General features: G+C 43.3%; 1 protein-coding gene across 16 annotated transcripts in view; it reads right to left on the bottom strand.

Moving 5' to 3' along the window:
- Positions 1-211: 211 nt before the first annotated feature.
- Positions 212-17383, bottom strand: part of LOC142086181 (uncharacterized) — a 29432-nt gene continuing 12260 nt past the window's right edge. For 2 of the 16 annotated variants that reach the window (XR_012674983.1, XR_012674984.1), the window contains 5 exons: positions 14565-14645; positions 13364-13515; positions 12565-12720; positions 11780-11979; positions 8478-11572 (listed from right to left, as the gene is read on the bottom strand). The gene's annotated coding sequence lies outside the window, so the exon portion shown is untranslated. The other 14 variants (XR_012674990.1, XR_012674986.1, XR_012674981.1 and 11 more) reach the window with 13 other exon arrangements.

The raw sequence follows: 17383 nt of genomic DNA, 5'->3' as shown, positions 1-17383 counted from the left end.
ACAAGCTAAATGATCGCTCTTTACTAGACTCTCATTACAGCCTGCCCAAGACTTTTCACTTGCACGAAAAGACTGTAGGAATTTAGCCACCATGAGCTAAATCAGGGAAGGTCTTAACTCTTCGGCTCAACATAAAAACAAATCAAATACGAAGGAATACACTTTTCGTATTGTGCTCTTCCAGAAAAAGAAAGTTCTAGGAAGACAAAAGCCCAAAACACCGGAAGGTTTTATTTGTACTGGTCTGTATGAAGCCAGTTATTATCCTATCAATTGTTTTTGTAGCTACTGTTTACACAAGTGAAAGATGGCACATAAGAACACGTACCAGCGGTCTGTGTTTTCTGATCAGGCCCCGCAGTGCTAAAAGCAGGAGCGGGGAGCCTGGACGCTGTCCGGGTGTCCCCTTGGTGGCTCGCACTGGGGTTAGAAGGGATGAGGTTAGCCATCTGCAATTTAGAAGAGCTTCAGGGATGTGCTGCATTTCGATGGCTGTCTCTGGGGGATCAGGCTGGCATCTCCATTGCTCCCCAGCTGTGCCCGGGGAGGGCCGTGTTTGCTGCCCTATGCCTGGAGGCAGTTGCTGGTGGAGGGGGCGTTCTTCAGGTGCAGTTTTGGTGCAGTAAGAGCAGGAGAGCCTGTCGCTCCCTGACACCCTCGTCTAATGTTTGCAAAGGGTGTAATTGCGGTATCCCGCCCAGCTTTTGCACAGGCTTTAGAGGAGAACAAGCAGATGGAAATCAGGTTTAAACTACCCTCACCTCCTTGAAATCACTCCTCAGAGAATTATTTACCAGGTAGTGTGAGCCCGGGTAACGTACTCCGAACCATAACGAATCATAAGATTGCTGACAGAGACCTGACCTCAGCTGTGCACAGAGGGAAAAAGGACAGTTTTGAAATCAATTTGCTGTCTAACCAGTTGCCAAGGTAGAGGTTTTAACAGAATGGATGATACTGTCCCTTCTTAACTCGAATCCTGCCAGCCACATTTCACACCATCTGGAGTTTGTGCAGAGCCCGCTTTGGGAAGCCAGCCAGTAAAGAATCACAATAATCTAATCTTGCCGTGGTAAAAGTGTGAATAACCATTTCAGAATCTGACTGGAAAACTACCGCAACCTGTCAATGTGCCTGAGATGGTGGCCGAGAGGGCATCTGATGACACACTGAAAAGCGCGTCTCAGGAGATAAACAGGAGTTGGCTCGTACCAGACACCGAGCTGAAAACAGTCGGATTTTCACCAGCTGAAACAAAGGACAGAAGGAGAATGTAACTGCTGGGCTTGGGAGAGGTGACACCCCCCGTCCATGCTGATCCCCATGGACACCAAGGCACTCGGCACTTTTTGGAAGGGCTGGGGCTATGTTTTTAGAGGGGTTGCTCCAGAGCCACTATCTTTTAAGCCTCTGCAGCAGTCTCTGCTGGAAATCTTTGGTTTCACACTTTTAATTGTATCTCGGATGGGATGAGAGTTGGTCCAGTCTTTGCTTTCCAGTGTGGTGGAGTTCCTAGTGGCGAATTTTTTTCTCCCACCCTGAAAAAGGATTGCCACATAGCTTTCCCCACATTGTTTGCATATGATAAAATGGATGATTTCACTGTAATGGCCACTAAAAATTTTAAATGGCAGCTTTTGGGACTCACTGGTGCCTGGGAGACAAGGCATTTGCTTTAGCGATGTTCATGGCTTGACATTAATTTGCTTCTTAGCATCATCTTAGAAAGAATCCCGGGACTCACCAACGTGAGCATGCGTTTTGCCACCTCTTAATTCTCCTTGCACTGCGCTTTATTTTTGCTTAGTCTGGTGCATCATAGATGCTTTCTATTTCCATCATGTCTCCTCTTTCAGTCTGGCTGCTATAGGGAGTGAAGGATAACTACAGAAACCTGTGTCAAACTGTCTGAATAAGAGTCAAACTGTCTGAATAAGAAAGCTGCACTTCACACTGTTTACAGAAAAATTCTGCTTCTTTTTTCAAGGGATGTTCCCAGAATAGGCACAATTTGAGGCAAAACAGAATGACTCTCATTGACAAACAGGTGCCTTTATGCTGCTCTGCAGCACTGAAGAAGGATGTTCTGCGGCCCTTTCGCACGCACTCACAGGTAAAACAGTGAGAGTAACTTGCCCAAAAATCCCATAAGCAAAAGCTGGCCAAGCCTGGCTTCATCTCTAAGCAAGTGTTTCATTTTCTTTGTAATTCTCCAGCAGCCCATAGCAGGCGCTGCTGCTGGATAGGTATTGTGAAAGGGTCCCAAAGCAGGGCTTGCTGTTCCTCTGTTTAGGTGAAGGGTTTTTCCCTGTTGTTACTGGCATTGAGCTGTGTGGTCGCTTCCAAGGCAGGCTGCTCTGTACACCAGGAGAAGTGATGCAAGCTGTGGACAGTGTGAGAGGCTGGCTGTCACTCGCTAAGTGCAGCAAAGGGACCGTTGTTGGGGGTAAATCCCGCAGTTCCAGCCCACCTAACCAGCAGCCTGGTTTCTGCTTTGTGCCTGGAGTTGGTGTTTTGGCTGCCTGGAAACTGCTGTGGGGTGAGGTACAAGAATGCTGATAGGATTAAATCACTGACTTCAGTGATTTCAGTGTTATTTTGCACCTCTCCCATTTTTATTTCTAGCCCCACGGCCTATTGGAGCCACCTTTTAGGCAGTAAGTTTACCAGGGCAGGTACCTGACTTTTACAAACCTCATCATTTGTTTCATACCAGAACTAACTTCACTTTTGCTAGTTCAGGTAAGTGGAGTTACATCCCTGAATCATGGGGAATTAGGACAAGAATAGCCCCTGTAGCACATCCTTTCTGCAGGACTTTGCACAAAGACGAGAGTTATAAAATAATTCAGGTGAAGTTTCCAAAGTGGTTATCATCAAGTCATGCACTGATGGGCTGATGGTTTAAATCCGTCGTAAAGCATGGACTTCAGAGGAAGCAGCCCCAGCATCACTGACTGGGGCTCTTAAAGAATGTCATCACTTGATACCCAAAAGCCCAGTGGCAAACTCCTCGGTGCCTTTATGCAAGAGTGTGCAGAGCAACCACCATCGTTTAAATCGCCCATCTTGGGTTGCTTAGTGCTTCAGAAAAGGGCAGTTTGCATGCATCGCCCAGAGAAATAAGATGAGCCCTGATGTGCCATTCAAAACCATTGGTCTCGTCTTTATGGATCCAGCTGTAGGCAAGGACTGGGGTGAAACATGTCGTGGGAAGGCAGATAACACAAACATGAAAGCAGCACAAAACATGAGAGCCTATAAATAGCAGGAAATAAAGAACAATACTGTGATAAAATCCATAAGACAATAAAGACCAATGTGGCAGAGACCGTTTCCCCCCCACCCTTCTCCAGAGTTTCTCCTATTTCCCAAAGCTGCAGAGATCATCTGACTGCTGTGTGGTAAAGTCCAGTCAGTTAAGCACCAACTCAAGTGCTTGGAGCCTTACACAAAGTATTTCAAAACCCTGTTCCTTTTTCTTTCTTGATGTGCTGCCATGGCTATTGTGGTATTTTAAACCATTCCCAACTCACCAGCTCGTCAGAGCAAGGAAAAAAAGAGGGAAGAGGAAGGGGGAAAAAAGCCCTATGGAGATTTAGAGTCATTAACAGCCTTTATAGGGTTTCAGACATTTTTGTGGTAATTCTTTGGAAAGGACACATCCATGATGAACTGGGGTTTATTTTGCCACTGGCATAAGAAATGAGACTGCTTCCAAGAAAATGTTTGCTGTTTACCAAGAGGAGGGCAAATGTAACTAGAAAATGGCAATGGTTGTGAACTAGGAACCTTGTTTAAATTTTGGGTAATTACCAACTCCTGACCTGGCCCCTTTGGACTGGATCAAGAACCAAGCAAGTCTCTGGCAGCTCCTCCGTAGAGTTAATCTATGGCTGTGCAGTGGGCACTGCAAAGCTCCCTCCCTTCTCTGGCAGCAGCAACTGAAGACAGTTAATTATCCTGAGAGATATCCATCACTCGTAAGCCTGGATCTCAGAGGAACATGTCCTGTCAGGAGGTAACGGCTCTGTGGGCCTAAAATGTCATGAGAACAGCTCACAAGTACACGTCTTGCTCTTTTGGAGTGTAGGCTTCTCTGGGGACCAGATTTTCCTGGGTATTTCTGCAGGACTGCACCCCGTGGTGCCCTAATTTCTGAACCAAATCTTCAAATGGGGTTATGTGAAAGGAGTTAGGAAGATTTATGGCAGTGGAGGATTGAGGCCTTATTGTAGGGAACAAGAGGATTATATTGGCTTCAGAGTTAATGTCAGAGCTGGGACTGGAACTCAAGAATTACTGGGCAGGTCTCTCAATTGCTTCTGTTAGCTTAAAAGAGGGAGTTGTGCTGAGGAAAACCCCCAAGAATATCCGATTTAATGGCAAATCCACTCTTTTTTTTCCATGACTGGTTCTAAGATGCCTGCCTACTAATGAACGCAGCTTTTTGTGCTCAAACAATGGAGTTGCTCCCTCCTGGCCCACCCAATCCTCTTACAGGATCCCACCAGGGACACTCAAGGACAAGTTTGGAGGTGACGCAGAGAGAGAGGTGCATTATGCAAAAGGCAACGGCTTTGGTTCACAGGGATCAGAGGTGACAGCAAGGTCTAAGGAGGTCTAACTAAAAGGTTGACTGGCCACCACTAGTGCTGCATCACATTCCATCGTGAGGCATGGCTAACGAACGGGGGATTTATGTCCCTCCACAGCTGGGGACTGGATTTCTGCGTACATGGGAGCATGTCCATTATGCTTTTCAGCTTTGTGTCCCTTCATGCTCTGTTGTGCTGTTTTCAACTCTGTTTTGTGGAGGCAGAAAACCTCAGAGGATCTCGCTTCAACCCCATGGGCTGCTTCTTCCATCTGAGGCCATATTTTGATCCTAACGAATGTTTACCATTTTCTCCTGTAGGGTAGTGGGGCATATATTCCTGTTTCACTGCTTTTTTTGGACAGATAAGAACATTTTGAGCAGGGAGAGGAAGCAAATCAGCCAATTCATATCTTCTGACTCCTTCTCAGTGCTTTAACCCATGTCCACCATCTTTCCTGGACTACTGCAATGTTTGTAAGGGGTCCTGGCGGCTAGACATTTGACTTCATCTGGTTTATGAAATTTTGCTTGTTCTGCCTTTCTTGATCATTAGCCCACGAGGCAGCTTGCGTGCTTTTCTGTATCCAACACTTCTTTCTGCCTTTTTTTTTTACGTTTCCAGAAGGACTTGTTCCTTAGAACAGATGAACCACATACTGAGAAAACGAACAGGCCAGATTGTCTAGTGCTCAGCACCCACCGTTGAGGACAGATTTTCCGGAGAGCTCAGTTTCCAAGGAGGCATCTAAATAAGTGACAGATACTCTAAAGTGGAAACGTGCCCACTTATTTTGGTGCTCAACTAGTGCTAGAGCGGCTTTGAAAAACTTGCTCCGCTACGGCTGTTCTCCATTGCTTATGCTACAAGACTTCCAAATCTCCCTCTTTTGTACCCTGTTTATGTCCCTCTGCCATGCTTACCCTCGTGCCATGCTCCAACCCACAGGTCTCAACTGGCTGCCTCCTGCTTGTTGCTGTGTCCTTCTGCCATCATTAAAAGGTCAGCTTGTACATACACTCACATTTCCTTCAAGGGGCCCATCAGGGCTAATGCCCCCAAATAGAGAACATATGTGCAACATAAATTAATTGTTAAGGCTAATGCTGATTGAAGTTTGGTAATTCAGCCTGCAGGATATACCATATGTTTGAAGTGTATTGTCCAAGTTTAGATTTTAAACTCCCAAGGGCAGGGACCACTCCTTCCTCTATGTTTACATAGCAGCAATAAGACCAACAGTGCTTGGGTCTGAAATACATTAACCTTAGCCAATGCATTGTTAAGTTTAATAATGACTAGTCAACATTAAAGCACAATGGATAAAATATATAGACAAAGACATATTTTGGCAGAGATTTTTGTCACGTTTTTGATGCTAGATTCCTACCCAAGTAAACGGTCACTGGTCGTCTGAATCATTGACATTGTCTTGGAAAACTCACCCTTCATATCATACCGTCCTGGTTTTCCTTTGTTCAGCAATTGACACTAAGTCATGGACCTCTATTTAGGGTAACTTAGCCAGAGCCCACCTAAGTGAAAAGTCTGGAATAAGAAGGCACCTAAGTGAGATGCCAGACAGTGAGCTCTGGGAATCACAGAACCAGGGTGTAGGTGGGCAAAGCAAAATAAAGGTTTTGAATGCAAGAACTTAATGTCATTTCTTATAATTTATCTCATTAATTTGTAGTCCCCAGAAACCACACTCAAAGGTTACTGTGCACAGGCCCTCCAGTGGGAGGATAAGAGAACTATAGGAATAAATCCAAACCCTGTTTGAACTGACAGGCTGTTTTTCAGTGCGAGTTATGCAACATGTTAGTACCTCTAGGTATAGGACCAGTGGGATTTAAACTTGTACAGCAGATGGTCCGTGCATCATTGCTGGAATGCGCCTGCTGACCCTAGGGCAGAGCCTGAATGGACTTCAAAAGAGAGACTGAGCATGCTTCAAAGTGTTATTGTTTAAATGTTCCACTAAATGGGGACTCCGGAACAAAATATCTAGCTGAGGTCAGTCTGAAAAATGTCAACACGCATAATGAGAAAACAGCATGTTGTGTGAGAAAGAATATTTCATAGGGGTATTCTGGCTATTTTGAGTTGAAAAAAACACTTTTATCATGTGTGTCAGCAGGTTGTCATATTCTAAGTGTCTTTCCTCGTGAGCTGGGAGCTTCATTTGCTTTTGTTGGAAAGAGCAAGGTCAGTATGTGAAGGTCATAAAAGCCTTCGGAAAGTGTGGTTTGTCCACAGGCAGGTATGCTGGGAGAACCGTCAACCAAAGTTATGGCGAAGGTGCGTTGCATTGACTTAGCCTTGACAGCCTCCCTCCCACTCATTTCAGAGGAAAGCTTGTAAGGATCCTGTGTTTGGTTTAAGAGCATGATCCCGTGATTTATAATCGTGTACAGTGTTCTGTTCTGTTCTTCTCAAAGCCCGTAATGCCCGCTCATAGCATATTCTTTCACTGGAGTAATCCACAAGTTTTGGCTTCTCCTCACTCTATTCAGGGGGAATTTCAGTAGGAAAAGGATTGGGTTCATGTTCAAATCAATAGGATTAATATAACGACAGAAGATTTCTTAGGCAAGTCAAGCTTAACAAAATCAAGCCTTCAGTAGCAAATTCAAGATTCGGCCTTTGATTTGCTGGTCTGGCTGGGCGGCATCTTAGGCGTTGTAAATATCAATGGTCCAGTAGCTTTTGTTCGACAAAAGGTTTCCGTGTTGGCCACTGGCAATTCAACATGGGTGGCTGAAAAATAATTTCCTTTGCTGGAAGCTAACAGCAACAACCTGAACTTTCACAGCACCTTGTCCTGCTGGGGCATGCCTCTATCTTGATGGAGACATGTTACAATAACACGTAGATTAAAAGCTAACCCTCCCTGCAGACGTAATAATGATCCAATGCCAGGAAGAGCAAACAAGACCCACGTTAAATAAAGGGAAGGCTTGTTCCTTTCACATATCAATATTCAATGAGATCAGCCGACTTGGCATGCTGGGGTGAAAAGAAAGCCACCAGGCAAGGTAAAAAGCTAAAGGGCTCTGGAGGCCTATAAGAAAGCGAGGTGTCATTAAATCAAGAAGATAATTTGGGCCTGTTTGTAGAGTCTCAGTATCTTTGTAACATGTTGTAACTGACACAAAACTTGAATAGCAATCAATTTAAGTGGGTCAAAAATAGCATCCACACCCTCCCTGGAGTCCTGGTTGTTACACTCGGTATCACTACTCAGCTGTTAGCTGTGACCCAGATTAAGCAAAAACTGTAAAAACATACCTAACGGAGTATGAATTCAGCAAAGCTTTCAGGCTTATGCTTATCTTCAGTGTATGCTTAACTTCAGCAAGTATAGAAACTCTTTGTTAAATAAGACTTTTAGACCTGCAGAGAGCTGATAAAAATCATTCAGAGTTTCACCTTTTTTATTCTGTTTGCCGAGTGCTACAAATAGCTGATGCTCAATGTGTAGATTGTTGCAAGTATTCAGTAGTCAAAATTCAAAGTGTGTCAGTAAGTTAAAGGTGACCTGTTATCTCAGTGTTCCCAAAGCAGAGGAGTTACAACATATTACTGATTAACGTAATTGGTTTTAGGAATCCTGGTTCCCTGGAAATATTGTCACTCCAAAACAGATGCACTCTGCAAACTCTCCAAACTTCAGCTTGTTAAACTGTTCATAGAGAATAAAAAGCATGAGTCAAGACAAAGTGAATTTGTTTAAAAAATCTGGACAAAACTTTGCACAACAGGGAAATAAACTCCAGTAAACCGAAGGAAAAGATATTACATCCATTACTCAGTTCGCATTTTTTACTCGAGTATAATAGGACTATAAACATTTTCTGTCAACAGCTTACAAAGAAACTTGTTCTGAAAGTGATGCATGGTGAGAACTTGCATCTAAATTGGGTACATCTAAATTAGACTCTGAATACAGAACATTCCCAAAGGTGGCTTTTGGTTAGAGCTAGTCAAGTAACGCAGAAAAGAGTTCACAAATATTGAAAGAAAAAACATCCCCAAACCTCACAGGAGTCCTCCCTCCTTATGTTCGTTGTGCAGGAGTATTTGGGGGACAGCGTGTTTATTTGGGTTTGCACTCTGCAGGCAAGCGGCCCCCAGTTCTTGCAGAAAAAACGCTATTTGGTATTCTCCTCTTAGAGTGCAAAACGTGGCCAAGTGTTTTGCTGAACAAGGAAGGACTTATAAATGCACTGGGTGAGGCCTACAACATTTCAGTTCTTGGCTTCAGTAGGTGGCAGAGATTCTTTAATTTGTCTTGCTCATTTACATTAAGCAAACAAACAGAATTCCCAAACCGCGAAGCCCACAAATTATGTATGTAGCTAGTCTATGTAATCACAAGTTCCCTTTATGGTTACTTTTATCTTCGCTCTCTCTCAAACTTTCCTCTGCCTATATTGCTGCTGGTCCTTATTAAGCCCCACATTCTACAAACATTTATGCGCATGATTTACTTTATGCTTTTAAGCAGTTGCAGAGAGTTCAATAGGTGTTAGATAGATAATGAACGAGAACACAATAGAACTGCATATCTGCACAGATCAGACTGAACCGAGTGAAGTCACAGCTGTACAGAAAGTTCAGCACACGGGTAAGAGTTTGCAGGGCCTTGGCTTGCACGATCTACCAGAGCTGGCATTTGTGTTTGTGCCGCACCTGGCACAAAGGGACTCCGAATCTGACCAGGATCCCTGGATCCCAACGTGCTGTAAGTAATGAGCTGCTATAGGGACTATAATTAGGCACCAAACAGCAAGTACTCAAAGTTCACAAAGACTCTAGCACAGGGTGTTGCCAATACATCTGTTGACGTTTGCATTTGTAGATTGTTCATTCAGATGTGGCCTGTTTTGGGAATGCTAAAAGATTCCCACCGCCCATCAGCTGCTACCTGACCTCTTTAAAATAAACTTGTCTTAATGGGCATGTGCCTGGATCACCAAAGAGACTATCAAATTTGGCACTGGGCTGCGGTGGGAAAGCCAAGTCCAGGTGGTAGCGATTGCTCTACATTCCTACTCTCAGATATCCTATCATTAGGTCAAGGCTGCGGCACAGTGACGTGGGGCAATGAGCCCCCTGCCTGCTCGCTGCCTGTCCAGTGGTTAAATCATCGTTATTCCAGATACTTGTCGCACACCATTATACAGGAGTACACTTAATATCAACTAAAGAAAAGGTGAATGACTGTAAGCACTTTGTCAAGGCTTTAGTGGATATTCAGCAGCGACAGCAGCATGCCAGGCTGAGAGGCCCAGCCAGCAGCTGGCAAGGCGTGTTTTATGTAGCTTTGTGAACACAGACTATGCAAATATATTCAAAGGATGTTCTAGAGGCAAATTGGTTGGAGCTAAATTTGCCCAGATGCTCTTGAGTCTGCTTATTAGAGCCCTTAGCTTGAAAATTAGCTGGAACTGATGAGTCGAATCAGAGCTGACTTTAGGATCTTTGCATATTAAGAAAACCACAACCAGATTAAATGTGTGCATGTCTATGTAGCATGGAAATTCAGCTCTGATGCCTCCTCCCGCTACTCCCAAGATGAGGGCTTCACAACGCTTAATCTGTGGAGAGCTCCTGTAGAGGACTGGGCAACTATTTTGCCTTGAGTTTTTAAGTTAAGAAAAAAATTAAAAGATAGTTTTCTCTTCCATCATGGATTTTGATTTTTGTACCTGTATTTCATTTTGCCTGGGGAGGCACTCCCTGGCAGTGAACTCACACCTTCCCTCTCCTGTTATATGTTCCATTACCAAAGGTGAATAATCAAGACAAATATGAAGAACGAGAGAAGTATGTACTCGCTTACTCAGATAATGAACACGAAGGATGAAATCACCTCGATCCTGACTTAAAAACAACTACTTGAGGTTCCTGTTATGGTGGCAAAGGATACTGGAAGGAGGTGGGATGTGTTGTGTTGATGGCAGTGGTACTTTTGCTTCCTTGGACTTCTTCCCCATATAAGGGCAACTGTTGAAACCTTTTTTCACCTGAGTATTGACTTTATACTCTAAGAAAGAAAACTGTGTCTTGAGCAATGGTTTAAGCCAGTTTCTCCAAGACAAATGGTGGAGCATATCTGCTTGGCCACAGGCCATTTTCGCATATTGACCGTACATTTGCCCCATTTGTGGCCGCCTCTGCAATCATTCAGAGAGCTCCAGGGCAGCAGCTCTGCCATCTCCCTGCCTCAGTCACCCTATGCCAGACATTAACTTGGATCAGCCTTGCCCTTATGGCAGCTACACTGCGCCTGACCCCTGCCTGGGTGTACAAAGGTGGGAAAAGGGTGGGCCGTTTCCTGCGCTTAAACAACTGAGCACTGTTAGCTCAGGGACAATTGAGCCTCTGGTGTTTATACTGTCTTTGTCTGGATAAACTGTATGGATACAGTCCCACCACTGTCACTAGGAGATTTTCTTGCTGATTTTCATGGTGATGGCATTTCACCCTTAATGTGTATTTTAGGCATCCCCGTCTTGAATCGGTATCTCAAGCCTCTTAAAACTGCATTGCAGTTATGCTTGGATTTATTTTTTAGTACTTGTCTTTTGCTGAGGAAACCAAAGCTGGGCACAGTTTTATAATGTATGGTCTTCTTGGTGCCCTATAGAAGGTAAATGTTACCTCCCTGTGACACATTAAGTGATCCCTTTGCATGGTCTACTCAAGTATCCTCAAAGAATTTGACACCAAGGATGTCCCAAGGGATTGGCCTCCCAATGCCACCTTCCAGGATTTCAGCACTCAGCTCAATGTAAATCTCAAAATATTGCTGAGGCAGACAGAGTTATTCAGTATCTTGCACTTCACAGAACCCAGGCGCATTTTGCACACACCAGCTATAATGTAAGGAACTCGGGTCGAATCAGAGAATTTCTCTTCTTTCAGCCTCCAGCTTTTCTAATTGTGTTGCAATGATTGGTCTCCAGCTGTGAGGAAATACAGAAAGCTTCTTATTTAGTAAGTTTTCAGTAATCCTAAAGAAGCCAATTCCTCCCTCCCTGGAATGGCACAGCCTGCGTTCCTTCAGAAACATCTTCCTAAATAACACCAGACACTGAAAATACCTTTCCAGCCCCACAGGCTGGGATAGGACTTATAGTATAGTTGCACTAACATTCAGTCAACATGCTTACCATTTCCTTCTGGATTCTTCCTCACCTTATTCTTGATAGTGTGTTAGATCTGCTAACAGGGGAGGAGGTCCTGTAGAGGTGAGACCATCTTGTACTCAAGAGATATTGAGAGATAGACCTATTTGGATGTTTTGCTTGCCTTTGCATTCAAATTGTACATCATCCTGGGACTGCATGCAATTTTTCAGCATGAAAAACATCTGGAAAAAAATGCTTAGGAAAAACTACAGATTTAAAATAAAACCAAAAAAAAGCCCTACCAAACAAACAAACCCTTGTAATTGTCCCTAGAGCTTAGTGACTAAAAGACGATGGCATAGAAGGTTCCTGGATTTATCCATCCCCAAACATCCTTTTCTTCCTCAATGGCAATTATACTTTTTTTATGAGAAAAAGTCAGAGCTGGTCAGATCTAGCCCTGGCATCTTTCAGTGGATTATTCCTAAAATAAAGAGGCTTTTCCAAGCCTGGTGGTTTCAGATGTTATGATCAATGTTTATTCATTTGTCCTCTCTTTCCATGGAACTGGCAATGGCTGCTATTTCTGTATCCAATACCACTGTTATGTCTGTTGCTCTAATCTAGCTACTTATATGGTCTCCACCGTCGTAATGTTTGAGCGCATCCCAAGAATTAAAAAAACAAGAAAGAAAAACCCTAGAACAATAACAAACTCTCTCTTCCTTCCTTCCCAGCCTGATCTTAATAAGTGTCTTGAGTTTTTGTGCGTGTATGTGTGTGAGGAACTTAGTGAGGAAAAGCTGAGTTGAAGAAGTGGGTCCTACCTTCAGCTGTGAAAACAGAGTGGGAAAGGCTGGCATGGGAGAGGCCACGCCGGTGACCTGGGCTGCTACAGGAGTCTGCCAGGACTAGATGTGCTTCCCCTAGTTTTTCTGCTCCTTGGCCCCTGGCTCGGTCGTGTTTTCCATGATTCCTGGAATCTGGCAGGAATAAAAAAAAGTAAAAGTTATGAGGGGCAGAGGGTAGACGTGGGTTTTTCTTTTGACAAAGAAAACTATTATTTCTGCCTGGAGACGAGTTGCCCTGATCGGCTGTCAGTGGAGGTGTTGCTTCTATTTATTCCGACCATGTTTGGATCAAGATCAGCGTTTCTCTCTGTCTCTTCTCCATCTTTGTCTGGGGATTGTTGTATACTGTTCCTGTGGACACTGAAGTCACCCAAGACAAAATTTATTCTGCAAATTCCATCTCTGTTTTGGATAGCTTTCTCTCTAGAAGGCTGTGACGAGTTTTTAATGGCTTGTTGAGAGCCTGGTGTTATCTGCTCGCCTATTACCCAGTTTCCGTGCTCTGGACCTGCAGTCCAGGGGAAGGAAAGGCTGATGAGCCTTCGGATCCATCAGCTTTGGGCTTTATCTGTGGCAAAGAAAGCGAATCCTGTGTGCATGAGATGGGCTGGGTCTTAAGATTTAAGGGCATTAAATCCTACCTGAAAAGGAACAAGCTGAAGCTCTTGTCATGTGCTCTGAATCCAAGAGCAGCAAATGGAAGAATTACCAATGTATAAAAATATAAGTAAACACATGCCAATATTAATTGGAAGAACATGTCCTTCTCACTGACCTTAGCCCGTGTGACTGTATCTCTGCTGTAAGGGACATGAGCCCTTGATTTCTCCTCTGTAACCAGTAGACATAAACCTCATTTCCAGCTGAAGGATTAAACTGCACGTGAGGAAATGATTGAACACATTCTTGACACACCTTTTTTTAGACCTGGATCAATGAAAAGAAGTATCATTATGTCTCATATTTGGGCTGGAAACTAAGCAATTTGCGTACTTGCAGGAATGAGATACAGTTGTCTCAGAAGTTTTTGTTGGCAATAGGACAGGCAGCTGTCAACGCTTCAGTCTAGAAGTAGATGCAGCTCATTAGGACAGTTGGATATCATCAGATTAGCTGGGCTTGGAGATAGGGTGAGACAGGAAAACATATGACAAGAACTGGCATTGCAAACTCTCCCCCTTCAGAAATACTACCTCAAAACCAAGGAATGTTGTGGTCGATTGTAGCCAATATCAATAGAATATATCCTAATTTAAGGGCAGACTTGCCAAGTATTTCAGCATGGGTTTCAGTGCCCCTGGTACACATAAAAGTTATGGCATCAGTTCTGGATTAGTTACTGGGACTCCAGTAATGATGTTCCTGGCATAGCACTCCTTGCAAACACGTACTTTGGAAGAGTTCCCATACATTTTTTTATTGTCCACTAGAGCTGTGGTGGCAAGCTGTGTGAAATCTATCCAGAAAACTGGAAAAAATCAAAAGCAAAGGGGAAAAAAACAACTAAACCCAATCAAAGATGGCAAAGCCTTTCTTGCGTAGACCTAAAACAAGGTCTGAAATATGGGTTGACTGTGTAAAAGTCATGGAGGTTGGAGCTTTAGACTTTCTTTCGATGCCCTTAGATGACGGCCTGAAATATTCTGTTCAGTTTTGGTACCAGAAAGATGCTTGCAGACTGGGAACAATTCAAAGATGAATGGCAACAAAAGCATCAGCAAGAAATACCTGAGTGGCAGCAGGGACTAGTTTTGAAGAAAGCTTAAATAGACTTGGCTCGGTGACAGAAAAAGTTAGCAAAGGTCCTCGACAATACTCCATGTGTATTTGAAAAATGTAAATGGCAGCAGGCAGATGAAGTATTTGTCAGCATGCACTGCCATGATTTGTTTTTGTGTTCAAAATCTCTTTGGTCTAAGCACACTTCTCTTTTCAGAGCTTGAGCCTTAGCTTTGCAACCGAAGCAGCAGGGATACCTTGTGTTTCTCTAGGACTTTTCATCAGATGATCCCCAAATGCTTTACAAGGATGAATTAAAGGAGCTTCATGTTAAAAACCTTAAAAGAAAAAAAAAAGGAGGATTAATTTCTTTCTCCCAAAATGCAGTCAGCTCTGGAGTAAAGTAAAAAAGGACCTGGATTCTCCAGTGGGTGAGATCCTTCTTCCTTTACCTTACCACAGGGTCACAAAAGATTTGTTATCCACTCAGTTCATATGTGGGGACACTGTGAGCAAAGGAAAGAATGGTTCCCCAGTCATCGAGAGTGCACTGCAACAAGCAGACTAGAAATTTCATCAAATTAAAACATAGGCAAGGAATAAAAGAGACAGAATTGCAATTTCCTTGAAGGGTATTAGGCTTCATCACCGTGACTGCTGCCTCCATTAATAATTATGAGGACGTACAGACAAGAGTTTGATGTTATTTCTCTGCTGAGCAGCACCTCTGCTTACTCAGTACTGATTTAAGGTTGCTAGAGCAACACCAAACCCACTTCCTACAGAGCACAGATGTGCTCTGCAGGCCTCCCAGGCCTTCGAGGTTAGCAGAAGTTATGAAACTTCGTGGAGGAAATACAATGCAAAGTACTAAGAGGTGTGGAAACCTTAAATGGGGATGTAACTTCAACCACTTCTTAGTCAATGCTAAGGGAAAATAGGAGTGTGACGGTCTTATATTTAAAAACCTCTTCATTTTTGAGGCAACTTTTATTCTGTTAATAATCAAGAGGAAACTGCTTTATAAACAAAAGAAATAATTTTGTTTAAATTTGAACAGCTCCCTTAAAATACTATTTCTGTGCACACCGAGCCTGTGTGACATTGTTTTGAGCCTTAGACTTGTATTCACCATTCATTTAGCTTTCATTACTGACAAAATCTCAAATGCCAGAGGATGTGCAAAACCTGCTGGGTGATTTGCAAAATCTTCCGGTGTTGGAAATTTTTCTAATGATGAAATACTTTATTAATTGCTTCTGTTTTATCTGATTACTAGCTATTGCCACATGAATCCCGAGGGCTTTGCAACAAGGAAGATCCGCACTCCTTAAATTGTAATTTCTGGGATTACGCTAAAATACTATGTATAAACTAGTGTTCATTATTATTCAGACAATTCTCAGATCCAAACATATCTTCCATGAGAATTTAGCTGAGAAAAAAACAAGGAATTCACATCTAGGCTGTTTACTAATAAAATCCCCAACTATTTCTGTAGAATTTGATTTACTACTCAATTGTATTGGTGTGATTCCGGGAAGAAAGTTCAAGATCTGCTTAACCTGGAGTTTCTTTTCCAATACATTTCCTACTGAATTCTGTGCATTGGGGATTGCTTGAGTAGTGTTCCTACTAAAAGTGTTCCCAGTGCTTTTGGTGTTGAGCTTTTGCTCGTTGGCTGTCACATGTCCTTGGCTGTAAGAATCATACCGCAACTTCTGCTGGTTTCCCTCACATTCTCAGAACAACTCAGATTTTGGTATACGCCAAAAGAATCACAAAAACATGGACATAAGTTTGGGGCCGTGTTTCTGCAAGCACTGGTGATGAAATTACTCCTGGAATATTGCAGCTAGTTAAAATATCACCTTGCTAGAAAGTATCGGCAGACTGAAAGGAAGAGGAAACTTCAGAGAGCTTGAGGGACTCACCCGTAACAAAAGATTAGAAGAATGGCTTTTGAACCAAAAGACAAGTGGTGATTTTGACACGAGCACAAACAGGAAGGTCAGTGTGGATGTTTATACAGAAACATGGGAAAGATCTCATTTACCTTATAGCTGAGTCAAGGGATGTAGTTACTATACGTTTATCCCCTGATCTGGATACAACATGGCCAAAAAGATGAATTGTGTAGCTGGGATACAACCAGGTCAGAGTCCCACACAAGCCAGTGACTTAAACTAGTTGCTGGCACTGAGGTGCCCTCGCCATGGCACTTCCTGGTACAGCACACCACGGGGGGGCAAGTGTCTTGTCACCATGTCCCCTGGCCCAGCAACAGTTGCAGGAAGGTGTTGGACTAACGGTATGACACTGATGCAAAGAAAATGCCCTTTGACTATTAGAAAACAAATTCCAGCAATGCGATGTTTAAAACTAGGTGGTGCAGAATCTTAGAGACTATGCAGTACGCAGCGGCCCAGCACAGGCAGGGAGACAGCTGACTTGTGGGATGCTGGAGGTCTGCAGAGATCTCCATGGATCTTAGGCTTCTCTTCCATCTCTGATTTCTGCCCTGCCGACGTTTGAGTGCATTACTGTCCTGTCATGTGATTTGTTTTATAACCCAGAGGGGACAGCTGAATTCCTTCTACAGCAAAAATATTTTTTGTGATGCCAATGGCATGACCTTTATTCATGAAAAACAAAGTACAAATGGGGAAAGCAGGGTGGAGCTCTGTCAGAAATGTGATGTAAACAGCTACAAAGACGTGGCTGTGCTCCTCCAAAGCCATTTCCCACCAGGTAAGAATCAGAGCAACAGGCATTGCAAACACAGCTGAGATCCTATCTGATATTTTGTTAAGCTAATTGCCTCTACCTAAAAGCAAGGTCTAATAAAAATTGCCAAATTGAACTTCCGGTCAGATTAGACAACAACATCAACAACAACAATAGCTTCCAAAGGATTTATGGAAACAAATTCCCATTCCAGGTATCTGCTGACATTTTAAGAAAGCCAGCCTCTTTTCTAGCATTCATGAAAGTAACATGAACAATTCAGCAGGAGAAGAGCTCCCGTTTTGTTGTGGAAACAGTCTCCGCAGTACCCTTGAAAATTCATCCTGAG

This window comes from Calonectris borealis, chromosome 10 (genome assembly GCF_964195595.1).
Source record: "Calonectris borealis chromosome 10, bCalBor7.hap1.2, whole genome shotgun sequence".
Taxonomy (NCBI): Eukaryota; Metazoa; Chordata; class Aves; order Procellariiformes; family Procellariidae; genus Calonectris; species Calonectris borealis.
The sequence above is the reverse complement of the archived record's forward strand: the minus strand, read 5'-3'. Positions and strand labels throughout refer to the sequence as shown.